The sequence below is a fragment of the Dreissena polymorpha genome, chromosome 10 (genome assembly GCF_020536995.1).
Source record: "Dreissena polymorpha isolate Duluth1 chromosome 10, UMN_Dpol_1.0, whole genome shotgun sequence".
Classification (NCBI taxonomy): Eukaryota; Metazoa; Mollusca; class Bivalvia; order Myida; family Dreissenidae; genus Dreissena; species Dreissena polymorpha.
The window spans coordinates 43,105,483-43,123,173 of NC_068364.1; the positions used below are offsets into that span (position 1 = coordinate 43,105,483).

Genomic DNA, 17,691 nt, shown 5'->3' on the forward strand with positions numbered 1-17,691 from the left:
GTGGGTACATCAGGCGGAAATGAGCAATATTTAAAAGAAGAGATGTGTAGGAGTGTTCTCTCTATCGTGAATGAATTCAATAATATTACTACGAAGGAACTTAACGAGATGAAAGATGAAGTTATAAGTATTAAAGAGTCAGTTACAAGTTCTATTCATAAATGCACCACTCTTCACAATGACTTGTCACAATTCCATGAACTTGTTCAGAAAATTGGAGATAATAAGGAGCTCTGTCTTATAGCCAGCATAAAATGTAAGCATATAATACAGCAAGCATTGACTCTGCTAGGAAAGTCAGGCAAGGCGTTTAACGTCCAGCGGAAGTCTGTGCACAATGTGAGAATACCAAGTGATTCATATGAATGTAGTATTGCAGGCATATGTGTTCTGACTGATGGGCAGGTGCTGGTTGCAGACATGGGCAATGAGAGAGTCAAGCTGCTGAACCAGCAGTACCAGGTGGTGAATCACTGGGATGTGACTGCTGGGCCATGGGACATATGTTTGATCACATCCAGTGAGGTTGCAGTGGCTGTGAATGACCATGATAGCAAGATACATGAGGTCCAGTTTATCACTGTCAACCAGGGAAAGCTTGTCTCTGGCAGGAAGTTTCAGTTACAACATAGATGTAAAGGTATTGTCCATCACCAAGGAGACCTTTTTGTCACCTCTCTTAAAGAATTGTACAAATACACATTGAGTGGCAAACTGATCTGCAGACTCTACCAAGATAGATCAGCTGATTGGACAGGTAAGAATCATGGTGAATCCATCCTGATAACATGTGTATTATGTACAGGGATTTGTCTAGCCATTGTGGACAAAGGAGTCTAGTCAAATTGTGTTATTTTAAATTCATACAATGACAAATTTGGGAATTTTTATTGACTAAATGAACCGAGTTGGGATTTATTTTTTTAATCAACAAATATTGACCCATTAGGCCTTTATCTTGTTATTTTGAAAAAATAATATAAATTATAGTTACATACTTTGTGAGATGATAATAAAATAAAATTCAGATGTAATAGCAAAAAACCTGCTGATGTATTATAAAAAAATTGTTCTTTAATTCATATGTGCCCTTTGAATGCTACAGTGCATTGTAGCCAAAACAAGATTCAGAAATATTGATTATAAACATGAGTAATGAAATATTTTGACAGTAACTACATGACATGTCTATAAATAGAAACTGTGTTCCTGGGAGAGAGACACTTTCTGACCTGGTCTTAATTTTGTGGTTGTAAAATGATTGTTCATGTACAATATGTTTACCTGTTGATAGAACTGTTCAATTGTTTCAGTATGTGTAATTGTTTCCATCTGTGTACTTGTTTTGCTTCAATTCATATCTTACTCAACAGTCGCATTTCAACATGTCAAACGTTAACTAAATAGCTCTGCTACTGAAGTTTATTGTCACGCTTAACTATTAAATTATTGAAATGTATGCATATATTTTAGATGTGTAAAGGCCTCTTTATAGCAACATATGCGTAATACAATATCACTGCAGTATGTTTAATAAGATTATTTAACATTGACAGTAATTCAATATCTTGATGTTACTCTGTTTTGTAGTAAACAAGTGTGCTGTGAGTCCCACAGGAGACAGGCTGTACATCACCAGCCCCTCCCAGGACAAGCTTCTCACCCTGGCCAGGGATGGCACACTCCTGGCTACATACACAGACCCAGCACTAGATGGCCCATCTGGTCTACATGTGACCCCTGCAGGCCAGGTGCTGGTCTGTGGATTGCTGTCCCACACTGTACTACAGGTGGGCTGGAAGGGAGAGAGTAAGCTGGCTACGCTGGCTACTAAGGAGGATGGAGTGAGGTGGCCATTGTCAGTCTGCTACAGAAGCACCAAATCATCCATCATTGTGGGACTGATGACGAGAGACAACATCCTGGTGTTCAGAGTGGAATAGTGTGTACATGTATGTATTAGTTGTTGTAATTAGTGATTAGTATTTCAATGACAATGTGTTGTTTAGCATACGAACATAGTAGTGTGTGATGTTACAATACAACATTAAGTGGGTAGTTAAAGATACAAATAATTTATGTACACATATTGTTATCTGATTATACAATGTGAGGGTTTTTGTTACAACATTAGATCTAATGCATATTATGTTATGTTGTCATAACGTTTGTGTCATTATGGTCCTAACATTTAGTTCTTGTAAACTAAAGTTCTTGAATGGAAAAACAAAGCATTTCAACTGAAAATTTAATATTTCTACATAGATGCACATGTACATAGCAACTGAGGCTATTTTTAGACTTTCATTTCTATAAACACCATGCCATGTAAGAAATGTATATGGATGAATACTTTTTTTATAAAATATAAAATTGTTTAAGTAATCTTTGGAGGAGCATATATTGATATTGTACGCAATGTTTACAGAAATGTAACACTTGATGTGAGATTTATTAATTTGCCATGTTTTATGCTGTTGAAAATTTGTTATTGATTTTCATTACATTTATATAAACGTGTGTGTGTTAATTACATTTTTTATAAATTTGTTTGATTCCTAAATATACATACAAGAAATACATCAAGCTATTCTGCTGCTACAGTGGCTGCTGAGTCAGAACAAGGATGCTGAGGATGTGGTGGACAAGGATGACATGACTACGCAGAAGGTAACATAGACCCGTTGTCAGACCTTTTCTTTGTCATTTTGGGGAAAAATGCCATTTGGAATATTTTCCTGTGAAAAGTCAATTGATTTGGGAAAAAACTAATTTAATATCATTCTTTTTAATATATCAAATTATACGAATAAAATCATTTTACGATAGTTATATACTTTTATAAATCTAAGTGAAATTTGATTGAGATATAATAATTATAATGCATAAAAACAGGAACATCACGTCAGACAATTTACGCGTGTTTAGTGGAAAAAAACGCCCCGATTGGACGTTTTTTATCACATCTTTACACAGTTACATATATGCCAAAATTTGACAACAAATGGTGAATGTTTGTGTTTATTGGAAATTTTGAGCACTTTTATTGTAAATATTTATCAGAATGTCCTTTTAATAATGGAATATACGAGAGTATCGGGCAATGAGTAGCAACGATAAAAGTAGTAAGTTGGCAGTAATAGATGAAAAGTATGGTTTCATATGGATGTATTAAGGAATCAATCGAGACGGGATTATGCGTATCTATGCAGAAAAGGGTTAAAACAATTTTTGTTAAATCTCGTTGTTAATGACTTTATTTCTGTTTTTATGCCCCCCTTAGAAGAAGAGGGGGTATATTTCTTTGCTCAGGTCGGTCGGTCTGTCTGTCAGTCGGTCCATCCACCAGGTGATTTCCGGATGATAACTCAAGAACGCTTGGGCCTAGGATCATGAAACTTCAAAGGTACATTGATCATGACTCGCAAATGACCCCTATTGATTTTGAGGTCAAAGGTCAAGGTCATGGTTACCCGAAATAGTAAAATGGTTTCCGGATAATAACTCAAGAACGCATACGCCTAGGATCATGAAACTTCATAGGTAGATTGATCATGACTTGCAGATGACCCCTATTGATTTTGAGGTCACTAGGTCAAAGGTCAAGGTCACGGTAACCGGTATAGTAAAATGGTTTCCCGATGATAACTCAAGAACACATACGCCTAGGATCATGAAACTTCATCATTAGATAGATCATGACTTGCAGATGATACCTATTGATTTTGAGGTCACGAGGTCAAGGTCACGGTGACCCGAAAAAGTAGAATGGTTTTTGGATGATAACTCAAGAACTCATATGCCTAGGATCATGAAACTTCATGGGTAGATTGATCATGACTCGCAGATTACCCCTTTTGATTTTGAGGTCACTAGGTCAAAGGTCAAGGTCACAGTGACAAAAAACGTATTCACACAATGGCTGCCACTACAACGGACAGCCCATATGGGGGGCATGCATGTTTTACAAACAACCCTTGTTTCTTGAAGAGTCATAACGCACTGTCATAACGTCATTTCACTCTGTAAAAAAAAAATCCACATATGTAGGGTGCAGCCCTCCCCACCCCCCCCCATGGCCCGGGGGGGGGGCCTGAATAAATTCTTGTTGAAAGCACTGTAATTTTAATACATGTAAGCAGGCTTTTTCCGCTCCATTTTGGGAATACGCCACACTGGAATTTTGGGAATTTGGCGTCGTGAAAACCCCCATTTTGGGAAAAAAATATTTGCAAAATTGGCTCAATTGGGAAAAATTATCGCATGTAAATAGTGTTTCTTATATTTCAAAGAACTGTTAACTGGTAAATAACGACTATTTTGATAACTTATTATTAAAATTTTACAAAGTATTATGAACATGTGAGAAAAGTGCAGGTTTTTTAGTCTGAATTTGGGGAAAAGGCCTGGCCTTTTTTGAGGTGAAAAAAATCGTGCGAAGCGCCGGATTTTGAGGAAAATAAGGAAAGTCTTAAATAATCATTAACATATTTTATAGTTTTTAAAATAAATTCAATGAAACAGATAATTTAATTATGCAACACTTCCTATTTTCTACACCGGATCAGGTAAACTTATATATTTTAAGGTAAAAAAATAAAATTTTCTTTTTTTTTTTTTTTTTGGAATTGGGAAAAAAAAAATCAATTGGGAAAAAAACGACCAGATTTGCATTGGGAATGGGGCCGAATTTTGGACCCATGGCATAGGGCGGAAAAAGCCTGGTAAGGCACTTATTTAAAAACAAATAAAATGCTTCGAGTATGGGTCCGTTTTACAGATCCATAAATACACCAGGAATGCGCCGTCTTGTGTATTTCCTGTTTATTAAGGATGCAAAAAGATGAGGTGGTAAAGAACATAATGAATTTACATAAGGTTGATTAGCCTCTTAAATTGTTTGTATATTGTACATATGGTAAAATATCCTCTTAAATTGTTTGTATATTACATTTGGTAAAATACCCTCTTAAATTGTTTGTATATTGCAAATTCTACCACGTCACGTGACTTGTTTTCTATATGCAAAGAAGAAAAACTACTGTTGGTTATTACCCCGATATACCAACGGTTCTTTAAAGTGACGTCACTTTGATTGTCCGTGCACATTTTATGAATGAAGACGACGTCATTTGATTGTAATTGTTGTGGTGACATCACGTTTTCGCGGAAAAGTGGAGGACGTTCGGTTAATATAATTCTCATTTATAACCTTTAAATCGCGGATAACTTATTAATGAAAACGTGTTAGAATCGAAATAATCCACGGGTAATGTCGTTCCGATGCATGTTATCAAACCACTCGGGCTACGCCCTCGTGGTTTAATTCCTACGCATCGGAACTCCATACCGTTCGTTATTACTGCAATAACCAACGGTTACCCGTCGATTATTTCTTAAATCATTGATATTCCTCTTCATCAAATTTTGGTGATTACAAAAGTATTTCATGGACATATTATTAGTTAATGTGTGGATTACTCAGTTTGGAAAAATAAATGAGGAATTTGTGTCAGTTCATTTCCCGTGTGTTTGTGATAAATTTGTGGATCTGTAAAACCTTAAAATCAACAAAAAATAGCCCCAAACGCATTATAATGGTTTTACAGTGTTACCTCTGTATTAAAAATGCTAAATATGAAGTGGACAAGAATATGATATGATTTCATAGAAGTTAAAATTGTGTCTTTTCTTTTATGTATCATGTTTACAGTGTTGAGTTTGTATGAAGTTGTGAGATATTTAGTTAAGCTTTGAATGCCTTGGTTCTATAGAGCCTGTTTGCAAGGAGCTGTTACAATCTTTATGTGTATACTGTGTTATCGTTTTTTTTTGTCAATTATAGGGGCCAAAATAAGCCCCATATCAAATGCTGGAACTATGTATTTTTCCCAAACAACTTTCTAAAATTCCCAATTGAAGGTAAAGTAAAAGAAATTTGTCTAGCGGAAAGTGCTGTCCCTGATAAGCCTGTGTGGCTGTATAGGCTTATCTGGGCAGACACTGAGTGCACAATTTATAAAGCCCTGTTTTCTCGGAATGTGGCTCAAAGTAAATCCGCCTACTGTCTGTTACAGAGTTGTACAAGATGATACCAGGTGAGCCTTGTTATGGGAAAAGGGTGCTTAATGCATGTTATGTACCATCCACAGATTAGCCTGTGCAGTGCGCACTCAGAATTATCAGGGATAATGCTTTCCATTTTTGAGGAAATTTTCGCTTTAAAGAAATTATTTCTAAACAAAAATCATGTCTTGGTGGAAAGTGTAGTCTCAAGTTAGCCTGTGTGGACTGCACAGGCAAATGTGGTGCTATACATATTCATTAAGCCCAGTTGTCCGGAATATGGCTCAAGTTCAGTCTGCTTCCAGTCTGTTGGTATTTGTAAATTCTGATTAGAACAAATATGGTATGAAAACCACTATGATTAAAAACTGGTAATTGAGACATCGGTGTACATTTAACATACAGTCAAACCTGAATTCAGCGGTCATTCAAGGGAAATGATCAAAGTGACCGTTGTCAACAGGTGACCGTTGAATTCGGATCACAATTTTAAGATGGTTTGTCAGTTGTTAGTTTTGCTACGTCGTTACCCCACCCAGTCGTTTGCATACAGTGTTAAACAAAGGCTCATTGCCGTTAACTAAGCATAATAAAAGAATTAACTTAAGTGTGTATATTGACTTTTACAGAATAATATCTTATATATTGATTTAATTTCATATTGTTAAATTAAAGCAATGTTGTTTTCAACCCTCGAGTAAATAATTCACTCATGCATCTCGCTCATTTAGTTAATAAAGCTTGTCACGTGCCGTTGACGTCACGTCCGTACAAGTTTAAAAAGCGGATTCGCTGTCATAAACCGATAGTACGGTGTAATTGTACCGTTCTAAAAAGACGCAAAAAGTTTATTAAAATTTATTCGTATGCAAACATCACACAAAAGCATTTTTATTCAACAACCTCATATAAAATACAAACATTCATTCATTCCTCATCCAAAAAAACATAGCACATCATGCACAAAATCCTGTTCGCCTCGTAACGCACAGGTTGCTTATCTGTGCTTATCGACCCAAAACACCGCGGTTTCCGGGACTTTCCGATAACAAGTGGCGTGAGCTTTTCACCTGAAAATTAAGAAAAAACGTTTTCAATTTCAGCTTTTTTTACATGAACAAATAGTCTTTCATAAATGCCTTAAGCTTGTTATAAATGTTGCAAATCAGTCCATGTTTTGCCATTAAAGCTGATCACTAATCCTCTTATCGCCTTCTTATCAAAACACTCGCCAGCTTAATGTTGTTTTTAACACTTTATCAGCGATACAGATCAATTGACTTTGTCACGCGCTAATGCGTTATGCATGCAGACGATAATTGCTATTAATACACATTGTTATTGTTAATGTCACCTGTTTAAAGTGATATTATGGGCATCTAACAGTTTATAGCTGGCTATCGCAACCGTTGTTTATTTTTGGTATTTTCACTTCATATACAATGTACACTTATATTTGTTAATTCAGCATCAACATCCTAAAACAATATCCCGGAGAGAGAAAAAAAACATTTGAAAATCAACCGTCTTTTCGTTAACCAACTGATCATGCATGTACGATGTGAACCTAAATTTAGTTTTAGTGCAGATTCGTTCATACGACACAAAGACACAATTTTGTTTTACGGATCATTTCGGCTTAGAGGAGTGGTTTAGTCATGTAAAATAACGAATATAAAATATATTTTTAATAAACAACTGGTAGCAAAATGAGTTGCAGATAATTGGTCTTTTAATGCAATCAAAATGAAAATTCAATAATAATGGTGAAACAATTTTACTTACCGGTCATGGATGCACAAACGGCGCAGAAAGCTCTTTTAAAGAATGATCCGAAAATGTTATTTTTAAATCGATACTCAATGTTGTAAGTACAATGTACTAATAAGCGGTCATTTAATAAGCGATAATTACTGTAAACATGTTACAAACTCTGACATATTTGCTTTTGAAGATATTCCCACAATTATCCCCGGAAAAGAAACCTTCTCAACACCTTATTGTTTGTTTACTCGCAGCGGGCCGCTTTTTTAATATCAAAGACAATTACCGCTATCAGACGCTTTGACCGCAAAATAGACGGACACATGATGTGCTGTGTTTTTAATTTTCGCGACTCGAGACGACTGACGCGTGACCGTTGATTTCAGGTCAAACATGAATTTCGGAGTGGAATGTAGTGGCCGTTGGCTGTTATGGACAGGTGGCCGTTGAATTCAAGTGTAATATAGAGTGTTTTTCGTCGGGGGGATTCCAGACTGACCGTTGTCTGCAGGTGACCGGTAAATTCAGGTGGCCGTTAGGTCAGTTTCGACTGTACATATTGAGCAATTCTAATAGTAGCTCACAATTTCCCAATTTAACATAGTTTGCCATTTTAAGAGTTGGCTACTCATTTGTTCACAAAATTGAAAATTTTGAGCTGTATTTTGTTCACAAAATATCATATCAAACACAGTTAATGTTTAAAATAACTTGGACTAAATATTGTTTTGTTATTGGTAACTTTGAAAATAAAGATTTATAGGCGTCAACAAAGTACAGGCAAACTAGTATTGTAATATGATAGTTATTAAGGGCAAATGGCCTGTAACATAATTTTTACTTCAAGGTGTATGTGAAAAAAAGCCTTTTCTTTCCATCTTTATAAAGTACACATAATAGGCAATTCCTTATATGCAAGTGGACTAAAAAAATGAGCACTGAAACTGAACATTTCAACAAAAACGCATGTCAAAGAATATATTTTGATTGGATTTTTGCTATTAAGTTCCATGCATTTAAAAAGACCTATAATTCCCAAATTAAAAGATAGAATTTTCCCGATGTTTGATATTATTACGCTAATTTTCCTCATTGGTGTGGTACAGATACTTTTTTCAATTTGGCAAAAAAATTGGTGGTGTATTAATAATTTACTATTTCAAAAGACTTCATATTGGTTTTCTCAATGTTACAGCAACTGCTAAGCACAGAAGACAACGGAGTAGTGAAAGGCTCAGCCAAATCAAAGTCCAGCGATGTTAGGGTGACACAGCCTTTCCATGTCCTTGTATTGCAACATGAAGGACATTTTAGCTGATACTAACAAGGGAGAGAACTGTAGATCTGCACCAGCAGTGAGTTGTTGCCCTTCAGTTGTTTAATGTTATATTTATTATTTTATGTCTTACAACTTACATGTTGATTGACTTTAAAACTGTTTTCTAGTGTGAATTTAAACATATTTTAACCATCAAAGATCTGTAAAGGCATGGTAAAATAAAATGTGTGTGTGTGTTTTTTGCAACGTTGGTGAGACATTAATATTATTTTTAAATATTAATATTAATTAATATTATTGGTCGCTGTGGTGAAATGGATATGGTGTCCGCCTAGCGACCGGGAGGTCACGGGTTCGATCCCCACCGTGGGAGCGTTCTTTAGATCTTCCCCAAAGACACCCAAATACTGGTTCTAGGCCCAGGAAACGGACTCGAGAGCGTTTATATAAGCCTTAGGCTTTCGATGTAATCGAGCTTAAATAAATAGGTTTAAACCAAATATTAATATTGTTGCCTCTCATTTATTGAAATATATATTAACAATAAAACATATCTAATGGCATTTTAAAAGTAATGTGATAAATAGAATAAGTACAATTAAAAAATATAAAATTTTAAACCAGATGGTTTTCCTTCTTTTTGTTATGCAGCAAAAAATTGGCTAATAGATAAATAAGCTGTGATGTGGAAAAATGGGGCCTAATGCATGTGCTTAAACAGTGCCCCAGATAATTATTTGAGAAATAGGGTTTTCACCCATTGATTTTGAAAAATAGGGTGATTTCCTTCTTGAAATAGGGTGAAATGATTAATAAAAATGCATACCTTTATATCACTGATGTTTTACCTTTGTGGAAGATGCTCACTTGTATTGATTCAATAAAACTTTAAACTATCATAATTAACTTTAATAAACTGATGTTTCATAACATTTTAATCATTGAAACTGTCCTTAATATTAACTTAAAACAAAAAAAAATCGATAACACGAATGATCATTTGGCTCTTGCTTTCTTGGTTCGAAACAGTTTGCGATCGACTGATATTTTTGCGCAACAATAGCGGACGTCTTTCGACCTCTCTTAGATATTTTTATTTCGCATCGTTATAGAAACTGAAAGTACAGGCGCTTTTTAAATACATGTACAATCAGCGACGGATAAAGTCAGATTAAAAATGCATGTATGTCGAGGAAAATAATTTGATCAGACGCTTTATTTAACTATGAAATCTAGAACGCAGAGAGTTTGAATAAAGCTTGACTGTTTTCATGCTCCGTCATCCAGGCGCTTGCTTAATAAAGACGCGTGACGATAATTATTTCAAAGAGAAATTACCGAAAATAAGCAAAGCATTTTCGATTGAAGCCATTGTGTCGTACGCATCGAATTTGACGAATTTGCGTACAAATCAAAATGGTTGCGTTTTCAATACGCATGTTGAATTTCTTTGCGTTTTTTGACATTTTAATAGGGTGAAAGACGCAGATACGCAGCTTATCTGGGGCACTGGCTTAAATTGTTGTCACAGATTAGCCTGTGCAGTCCACACAGGCTAATCATGGACAACACTTTCCTCTTAAAGGTATTTTTCATTGAACAAATAATCCTCTTTATGAAAATCCAGTCTAGTCAGAAAGTACCCTCCCTTATTAGCTTATGTGAATTTCACATGCTAATCTGGGACGACACTTTCTGACATTAGTGATCCGCATATTGGCTTATGAAAATACATCTCTGAAAATGGAGTAAAGATAATAGATATAAATGTACAGATAAGTATAGCATTAGCCAACACTTTTCTTGTTTGAGTACAAAATGACTTAATTGTATTTATTTTCATGCTATTAAAAACAAGGAACCAATAAAATGCCAGATTAGAAATTCATGTTGTTGAAAACCTTCACAACCTGTCAAGAGGCATAGTTTGTTATAGATATAGATAATAATATGATTTGTTACAAGTTCCTATCACCCACTGTGTTGTTGTTGTTTTCAGCAGAGCACCAGCATTGATATCGAGTTGGCCCAGCAACCGCACGAGTCCCGCCTGCAGGAGCCCCAGTCCAGAACGACCCTTCTCCTCCCCTGACTTCTAACTCCTCCCCCTTGACCTCCTGACTCAAAAAGTCAGCATCGTTGAACAACTCCGTTCTGCAGAAAATTCTGAGCATGATTCTGGTCTGAACAAACACAATGCCCACGTCAAGTTGTCCACACATAAGCCTGGGTAGTTCTGTTAAGCTAGAGTTCCGCGTGGGCCTGAGAGGGACGAGTTTTACAAACACGAAAAGTTATAGCTGTAGTTATGGTAACGCTAACAGTCAGTTGTTGCTGTTGGACATCACAACAAATATCCTGAAGAATAAAAAGTTCAATAACTTGTTCCAATCTTTATGGGACAAACAGAAATTGGACGGGAGAAAATCAAGGAACAATAAAAGCGTAAGCTTTCCTAGTGGGATGCTTCTGCTGTTGATAGTTTGGACGACAATAGGGTTACGGACTGCCCCAGATTGTCCTCTCAGCGGCCAAAATATCATAATAGAACGGACTTTTGGCAATGTTACCGACAAAGAAAGGCAGTAATGACTTGGTTGTGAATACCCAGAGCACGATACATCCATGCTGACACAAAAAGGCAGTAATGACTTGATGGTGAAAACCCAGAGCACGCTACATCCTTGCTGACAAAGAAATGCAGTAATGACTTGGTTGTGAATACCCAGAGCATGCTACATCCATGCTGACACAGAAAGGCAGTAATGACTATGCTGTGAACACCCAGAGCAAGATATATCCATGCTGACACAGAAAGGTAGTAATGACTATGCTGTGAACACCCAGAGCAAGATATATCCATGCTGACACAAAAAGGCAGTAATGACTATGCTGTGAACACCCAGAGCAAGCTACATCCATGCTGACACAGAAAGGAAGTAATGACTATGATGTAAACACCCAGAGCACAATACATCCATGCTGACACAGAAAGGCAGTAATGACTATGCTGTGAACACCCAGAGCACGCTACATCCATGCTGACACAGAAAGGAAGTAATGACTATGCTGTGAACACCCAGAGCAAGATATATCCATGCTGACACAGAAAGGCAGTAATGATTATGCTGTGAACTCCCAGAGCAAGATAAATCCATGCTGACACAGAAAGGCAGTAATGACTACGCTGTGAACACCCAGAGCACAATACATCCATGCTGACACAGAAAGGCAGTAATGACTTGGTTGTAAACACCCAGAGCACAATACATCAATGTTGACTCAGAAAGGCAGTAATGACTTGGTTGTGAACACAGAACACGATACACCCATGCTGACACAGAAAGGCAGTAATTACTTGGCTGTGAACACAGAGCACAATACATCCATGCGGAAACAGAAAGGCAGTCATGACTATGCTGTGAACACCCAGAGCACGATAAATCCATGCTGACACAGAAAGACAGTAATGACTTGGTTGTAAACACCCAGAGCACAATACATCAATGATGACACAGAAAGGCAGTAAAGACCTTGTTGTAAACACTAAGAGATCCATACATCCATGGGGTGTGCCACAGCCCGAATTACGCCCACTATTGTGAACAAGGTGCTTAAAGTGAACATGTCTGGTTTTGGTATGAGGACTTAGCACTCCAAGCCTAAAAGGCCTCGCATTGAATTGATGCAAGAGAAGGCTTTGAAAAATAACAGCAGTTTTGTTGTGTGGTCCAGTACGCCCTTCGACTCTCAACCTGAAGAAAGCAGAACTCAAACTCGGCTCTTATCAATATCAGCAAGGCCAGCATGTCATATCAGCTTCTTGAGCTTCAGGTGAGACCTTACGTGTTAATTATTTTGTTGAAATAGGGGCCGAAATTCAGCCCAATTCTCATCTCAAAAAGTCTATATCCATGATTACTGGCTTAAGTTCTCAATTCATGGTTTCCTGGAAGAAAAAGAATGTTTTGATAGGTTGCAATATTGAATTAATCAGAACTCAAATTCAGCCTTTGGCAATATCCCGAGGCCAGCATAATTATCAGCTCAGCTTCTTGAGCTTCAGGTAAGATCATACAGTGTTATTCATTTTGTCGAAATTGGGGTCAAAATTGAGTCCCATTCCTAATCTTAAACAGTTTATTTTTTCCATAATTACTGGCTAAAGTTCTCAATTCAAGGTTTGACCCCAAACAATGTGTTAATAGGTTACAAATTGAGTTTGTTTCCTTATGCAGCTCTATAAGTTGAACCTTTGTGCAATTATCTTGATAGCACTTATTCTATTTTTTTAAATTATGTTTAGCAAAATCTACGACCATTTTCCCAATTAAATTCAAAACACTATGATTTTTAGCCGGATTTTTTTCGAAAAAATCTCGGCTTATAGATTGATGTTGTCGGGGGGGGCGGGCGGGGTGGCGGGGTGGCGGCGTGCTCGAAAATGTTAAAGTTCTTATTTCATGGTATAACTTTGGTATGCTTGGACCTAGAGTCTTCAAACTTGACATGAAGGTTGGCCAGGATTAACAGATGACCACTGGTCATTTCAAGGTCATTCATTTGAAGGTCAAGGTCACTGTGACCTTCAATATAAAAAATGTTAAAGTTGTTATAACTTTGGTATGCTTGGACCTAGAGTCTTGAAACTTGACATGAAGGTTGGCCATAACTAGTTAGTAACCACTGGTCATTTCAAGGTCATTCATTTGAAGGTCAAGGTCACTGTGACCTTGAATGTAAAAATGTTAAAGTTCTTATTTCATGGTATAACTTTGGTATGCTTGGACCTAGAGTCTTCAAACTTGACATGAAGGTTGGCCAGGATTAACAGATGACCACTGGTCATTTCAAGGTCATTCATTTGAAGGTGAAGGTCACTGTGACCTTCAATATAAAAATGTTAAAGTTGTTATAACTTTGGTATGCTTGGACCTAGAGTCTTGAAACTTGACATGAAGGTTGGCCAGAACTAGTAAGTAACCACTGGACATTTCAAGGTCATTCATTTGAAGGTCAAGGTCACTGTGACCTTGAATGTAAAAATGTTAAAGTTGTTATAACTTTGGTATGCTTGGACCTAGAGTCTTGAAACTTGACATGAAGGTTGGCCAGAACTAGTAAGTAACCACTGGACATTTCAAGGTCATTCATTTGAAGGTCAAGGTCACTGTGACCTTGAATGTAAAAATGTTAAAGTTCTTATTTCATGTTATAACTTTGGTATGCTTGTACCTAGAGTCTTCAAACTTGAAATAAAGATTGGCCAGTACTAGAAGATGACCACTGGTCATTTCAATGTCATTCATTTGAAGGTCAAGGTCACTGTGACCTTAAATGTTAAAATGTTAAAATTGTTATAACTTTGGTATGCTTGGACATAGAGTCTTCAAACTTGACATGAAGGTTTGCAAGCACACTTAGATGACCACTGGTCATTTCAAGGTCATTCATTCTAAGGTCAAGGTCACTGTGACCTTGAATGTAAAAATGTTAAAGTTCTTATAACTTTGGTAGGTAAAAATGTTAAAGTTCTTATTCCATGTTATAACTTTGGTATGCTTGTACCTAGAGTCTTCAAACTTGACATAAAGGTTGGCCAGTACTAGAAGATCACCACTGCTCATTTCAATGTCATTCATTTGAAGGTCAAGGTCACTGTGACCTTCAATGTTAAAATGTTAAAATTGTTATAACTTTGGTATGCTTGGACCTAGAATCTCAAACTTGACGTAAAGGTTTGCAAGCACACTTAGATGACCACTGGTCATTTCAAGGTCATTCATTTGAAGGTCCAGGTCACTGTGACCTTGGATGTAAATATGTTAAAGTTGTTAATACTTTGGTATGCTTAGACCTAGAGTCTTCAAACTTGATATGAAGGTTGGCCAGAACTAGTAGATGACCACTGGTCATTTTAAGGTCAAGGTCACCGTGACCTTGAATGTAAAAATGTTAAAATTCTTATTTCATGGTATAACTTTCTTATGCTTGGACTTACAGTCTTCAAACTGGACATGAAGGTTGGCCAGCACTAGTAGACCTTTGAACAATATTTCAGTAATTTAAGTATTGCATTGACAAAAACACGAAAGGTACTTTCCTGTCATTCAAATCAAAAATCCGGCTTCAATGCGGTCATCTCCGACCGCGGAACTCTTGTTTACGAATTGTCCCAATCCAAAAATGGTTAAAATAAACTCTGCACAAAGCTAGTCCCTAGTTATAGCACATATAAAAGTTTTTTATCAGAATAACAGGCGAAGTTTAGGGGGGAATAAAGGAGTGAACTTGTCTGTCGGTCTTTCGGCCTGTCTGTCGGTCCGTATTAAGTGTCCGCTCTCTAATTCAAATAGTTTTCATCCGATCTTCACCAAACTTGGTCAGAAGTTGTATCTACATGATGTCTAGGCCAAGTTCGAACATGGGCCTTGTCGGGTTAAAAACTAGGGCACGGGGTCACTTGGTGCGTTTTTAACATTCTGCATGTTGTCCGCTCTCTAATTCAAGTAGTTTTCATCCAATCCTCACCAAACTTGGTCACAAGTTTTTTCTAAATGATCTCTAGGACAAGTTTGAACATGGGCCATTCCGGGCCTTAAAAACTAGGTCACCGGGTCACTTTGTGCATTTTTAACATTCAGCATGTTGTCCGCTCTCTAATTCAAGTAGTTTACATCCAATCTTCACCAAACTTGGTCTGAAGTTTTATGGAGATGATCTTAAGGCCAAGTTAGAACATGGGCCTTTCTGGGTGAAAAACTAGGTCAAGGGGTCACTTAGTGCATTTTAAAAATTGAGCATGGTGCCCGCTGTTTTTGTGAAGACGACATGCAAAATATTATGTATCAATGGGGCTTGTGGGGGTATTCGTCACATCTGTGACAAAGCTCTAGTTTGCTTATTTCACTAAGTTTAATTATTATTTTGAACTCACATCTATTGTTTCTTATTAAATGCCATACAGTTGTATTGTCTCACATTCAAAGTTGTTAAGTCTCAGGTATAAGTCATAAACTGTCACATTAAAAGGTGTGCAGACTCACACTTAAATATGTAGATTGTAACATTTAAAGTTGTGTTGTCGCACATTTTAAGTTGCTGAGTATCACATTTAAAATTATATAGTCTCACATTTAAAGTTCTATAGTCACACAATTAAAGGTTTAAAGTCTCACATTCTTAATTGCTCAAGTAATGCCTGTTTTTGATTTACAAAAAATAAATATAACACCTTGCTACAAACCCAAAAATTCCAATTTCAAGTTGGTGCGCGTAAAACATTGATACTACGTTATTCTGAGTTATCAATTATAGGCACAATGTTTGGCATTTAAAAAACAAGTCTGTAAGGTAAGGTGTTGCAAGGCTTATTCATGTGTCACTAAACAATCCGGTTTTAGTTTACTTTCCATTTCCTTTTCAGTGAACTTTACTAGCAAACATGACAAACGTCATTGAAGTGAAAGTCGATGACAACCCCCTTCTTGCACAAATACTACAACTCGCGTAAGAAATTCAGCATGAAGACATCTTGCGTCAGACTACCAAGCCTCCTATCAATATCTCCTCCCATGTTGGCTACATCAACACTTCCAACAGCAGAGCCTTTGTGAGTTCGACTTCCGTCTTGGCATCGATGTCGCTTAGCAACAATTGGATGATGGGCGTCGACAAATTAGGCCGGACAAGTCGCTAGAACTGAAACCAACTGATCCAACAGGTAGAGCAGGCGTTGCGTGACACGTTGGTTAATGTGACTGACCTCGATATGTTGTTCTCGAATAATGTGAACCTTAGGCCTGGAGAGCAGTATGCGATTGACGCCATTCAACAACAGTTGTTGTCAGCAATTCTCAGGTTTGAGGTGGCGACTTCGGCGTCGGGACTCACACCATCTCTGTCTATGGCCCAGTCACAGCAGCAGCAGCAGCAACAAGAACAATAAGTAGTATCTTAGTGGTGTTCTGGGATATGGGGCTTCATGTATGTGCTTAAATTGTCATTCCAGATTAGCCTGTGCAGACTGCACATACATTAAGTCCTATTAAAGTGTCATCCCAGATTAGCCTGTGCAGACTGTTCATACATTAAGCCCTATTAAAGTGTCATCCCAGATTAGCCTGTGCAGACTGTTCATACATTAAGCCCTATTAAAGTGTCATCCCTGATTAGCCTGTGCAGACTGCACCTACATTAAGTCCTATTAAAGTGTCATCCCAGATTAGCCTGTGCAGACTGCACCTACATTAAGTCCTATTAAAGTGTCATCCCAGATTAGCCTGTGCAGACTGAGCATACATTTATCTGAGAATGAGGCTCATATAGTTCACTTAACGTCAGTCCTTTTTCTGCCTGATTGAGGAAAAGTTCCTAGCATAAAATGTGAATTCTCTGATTTTAAATTTTTCAAACTTGGTAAATAAAAAGCAAATAAAAGTTAATCTGATATCAGTTTTAATCAAAGGTCAGGGCATAGTTGTGTCTATTTTACTGCTGAAATTTAGCCCTTGAACAACAGTTTCTCCTTGCAATAAAAAAATCCACTTTAATTATTAAATTCTATTAAATTTAAGTAAAAC

General features: G+C 37.0%; 2 protein-coding genes and 1 long non-coding RNA gene across 4 annotated transcripts in view; 2 read left to right on the forward strand and 1 right to left on the reverse strand.

The window, feature by feature from the left end:
* LOC127847548 (uncharacterized) overlaps positions 1-17,691 on the reverse strand; it is a 285,306-nt gene that overhangs the window by 39,646 nt on the left and 227,969 nt on the right. The gene's annotated exons all lie outside the window — the stretch shown is intronic.
* Positions 1-17,691, forward strand: part of LOC127847550 (uncharacterized) — a 203,499-nt gene that overhangs the window by 21,512 nt on the left and 164,296 nt on the right. Inside the window, exons 2-4 of one of the 2 annotated variants that reach the window (XR_008034028.1) lie at positions 9,026-9,185; positions 11,109-12,943; positions 16,536-17,057. The exons of the other annotated variant lie outside the window; for it this stretch is intronic. The gene's annotated coding sequence lies outside the window, so the exon portion shown is untranslated. The remainder of the gene's footprint in view (positions 1-9,025; positions 9,186-11,108; positions 12,944-16,535; positions 17,058-17,691) is intronic. 2 annotated transcript variants of the gene reach the window in all.
* LOC127847562 (uncharacterized) lies at positions 13,553-15,070 on the forward strand. Its single transcript, XR_008034039.1, has 2 exons — positions 13,553-13,809; positions 14,887-15,070. It is a non-coding gene; the product is annotated as an uncharacterized LOC127847562 (long non-coding RNA).